Source organism: Egretta garzetta, unplaced genomic scaffold, assembly GCF_000687185.1.
Source record: "Egretta garzetta isolate BGI_Z169 unplaced genomic scaffold, ASM68718v1 scaffold179, whole genome shotgun sequence".
Lineage (NCBI taxonomy): Eukaryota > Metazoa > Chordata > Aves > Pelecaniformes > Ardeidae > Egretta > Egretta garzetta.
The window spans coordinates 4,764,764-4,768,064 of record NW_009270001.1 but is presented as its reverse complement, the minus strand read 5'-3'; positions in this window follow the sequence as shown (position 1 = coordinate 4,768,064).

The window sequence follows — 3,301 nt, the reverse complement described above, 5'->3', positions numbered from 1 at the left end:
AAATGATGACCAGCTGGGAGATGGGACTGAAGTATTGCACAGGCCACGGCTGGGATTCCTCATGGAGGGTCATGAAGTCACAAGTTCAAAAGCACTGAAGACAAAACAAGACCCAGAGTTTCTTCCATGTTCCAGATCGATAGCCTGTGAGACACTTGGAGAAGATCAGCAGGATGAGATTTCTTCTCTGCTTGTTTTGGGAGGGCAAGGGACACATCTTTCCACTTGCATTTCCTATCAGTCGATAGGGGTATTCTCTTCTTTGTGTTTCAGTTTGGTGCGATTTTGGTGGGTTTTGTTCCACTTGTGTGTTAATAACCAGATTCATTTTTCAAGCATTACTGTTGTCACTGCAATCCCATCCAACGAAACCCAGACTCAGGTGAAAAAAAAACATATACACATATGTTTTTCTATATATAGACTCTAACTGGAGTCAGCTGCAGCTGAAGACAGAGTTTGCAGTGATGTTCATTCACTGCTGATGATTATAAAACACCTTTTAAATAGTCTAAACTCTGGATCTGCTTCTGTGAGTTGGGAAACCCCTGGCACAGAAGTGGCTGTAGTTATTCATAGCCAGAGGAGTACAGATTACCCCACATACCGATCTTATAATAAACAGTAAAGGTTAGGCTTCATTCACAGCTTAGAAACATTAAAATTCCACCTTCCCAAGGAGGTTAAAAAACTTTCCTGTTTCAGGGAGAAAAGCAAAAGTAAACCTGCTTGGGTTTTGTATTTCTTTAAGGCTCTCAAAGCATTCAAAGTTCATTCAATCTCTATATGAATAACACCACCCTTGTGATAATGACTCTCAAATACAAACATCATATAATTATGCTGACACAGCACTATACTCCAAACATTTCTGAGACTGATGATGGAAAATATGAATTATCAGTAGCAACTATTCTGTTTTTCCATCCACATTCTGTTAACACTGCTCTTCCACAGTGTCCCTGAGATGGATATCAGCAAAAGTACTCAATTGATTTACAACCTTGTAATTTATTTGTTGCCATTTATTTTTCTTTATATAAAACGAGACATAGCTGCAAGAATGCTGGAATTTTAAAGTGCTGGATTAAGAGGATTCTGGCTTGTCAATGCCAAATGGCATAAAGAGGAGAAACAAAGGGAACTTATGCAAGGCAATACAAAAATATTCTGGCTAAGCACACGAAACAGTTTACAGTAATATTCCTCTACTTTCTAATAGGGGAATAGGATTGTTCACATTCTGTCCTTGAGTACTCCATTGCTGCCTATGCCTTTGCATTTCAGACCTTGAAAAAGAAAAAGTACTGGCAAACATATCCAAAAATATGAAGGCAGGTGATAAATCTCTGAATACATATTAGACTATGCGAAGAAACCATTTTTTTTTTCTTTTCCTGCTTTCTCTTGGATGTAATCATAGGTTTTCTGTGACGCTTGAGCAATAAATACACATCACCTTACTAAGTTAGCGTTATGGTTACCTGTCATGCACGTGAAATACAGAACCTTCCCAAATTTGGGGAAGTTAGTCAGATTTAATGAATGTTATCATTCATTCAATAGATATTGTCTCTGATTTCTGTACTAAGTCATGATCATCTGGTAAAGAGGATAGATAGCAAAAGTGCTGAAGCTGGATCTCTGGCAATGTGAAGTATCCAATATGCAAAATCAGAATTCAGCTGTGTAATGCCATAGCGACAGACTGAGTAGAATAGATTGATGATTTTTCTTTTTTCTTCAGAAAATTTCAGCTTTAGCTGTATATCAAAACTAGGGTTACAGGCTTTGCACAAGGGATGACACTTTTGTGTTGGAGACATTGAATCAGGATTCTGGATAAAAAGATTCAGGTTCAGCACTCAGCCAGGCTTCCTTAGGCAAGTTGTTTGTTTTCAAACTCCCATTTATTATGTAGGGATAATATTTCCTTTTCCATTCATCTGGCTTGTTTATACAATAAGCTCTTTGCAGTATTATTTATCTCCAATGATGTATAAGTTGAACCCTTGCTCAATGGACTTATATATTTGAATAAATCAATATGAAGAGCTAGGCAAGAAACAGCTTTTTGCCCTAAAGACATTTTCAACATTTTTAACAGGAAAATGCAAGCTGTCTTGAAGATTTTTTTTTTGTGAAGAAAGACACAAACAACACTATTTGAGAAGCTTAAGTATCTTAAATTTCCAGTAACTCTGCATTTAACTGGAATGTGGGAAATGGATATTTAGGGTCTGGACTTCAACTGGGTAAAGTGAGTACTTGAACCAGAACAGTCAACATTAACTGTTGCACGTGCATTTTTAAAACTGTGTTACACGTGGTTGGTTCTGCAATACCTCTGAGAATGGGACTCTCGATCTAACTGGAAAAAAAGAAAAAAGAAAAAGAGAGAAACCCACTTTGTGCTTGGAAACTTTGATTTTTGAAACAAAAATTATCAGTTCCAAGTTTTTAAATCAGCTTTGCATGTTTTGGATAAAAATATTATTAAGCTTGTAATGTTCTATTCTTTTTGCCCCTTTTTTATGTTTAAAAGCTTAGAATTTTAAAACCTTTTTAGTACATTTTTCCAGTTTCTTTTGAAAAATTTGTTGCAGATGATCCCCCTCATAATATTTATTGATGTATATATCAAGCCTAATATGCAAAACTCAGACTGTTTTCTATTATTTATGTTGGAAAGTAATATGGCAATAACTGTCTACAATTGAGAAAGGTATGTTTTTCCCTTACTCACTTGTTTTCTAAAGCTGCCTGATAATATTTATTTTAAAATCATCACTGCAGAGCAACATCTTAAAAATGCTACATCTCAAAACCAGACTTGTGAACCAATGACAGCAAGTGAATACAACTAGGGAATAATATCTCACTGCTTTAACAATCAATCAGAGATGCTAATAAATATCATATTTAGAGTACATATAGCTCCTTTTGCTGACTGTATATGCATATACACAAAGAGTTTTCCCAGTAATAGGTTTCACCAGATCATTTTCCTGTATAAATGACAGAATATACTTTTCCATTTTAGACTTAATATATGCATAAATAAACACTATGGATACTCATACTAAAAGAATATTCATTAAAGAAGATGAAAGAAAGGAATTCTCAGAGAAACCCATCTCACAATGTATAGTTAGGTATCTCACCTAAGCTTAAATTTCACTTCAACATTAATATTGTTTTCAGATACACCATACTATTATCTATTTTTCCTGATCCAGCACCATAATAAATTGCCTTATTAATTACACTACCTTGACTATTTTTTGAGTTAAAAATCACC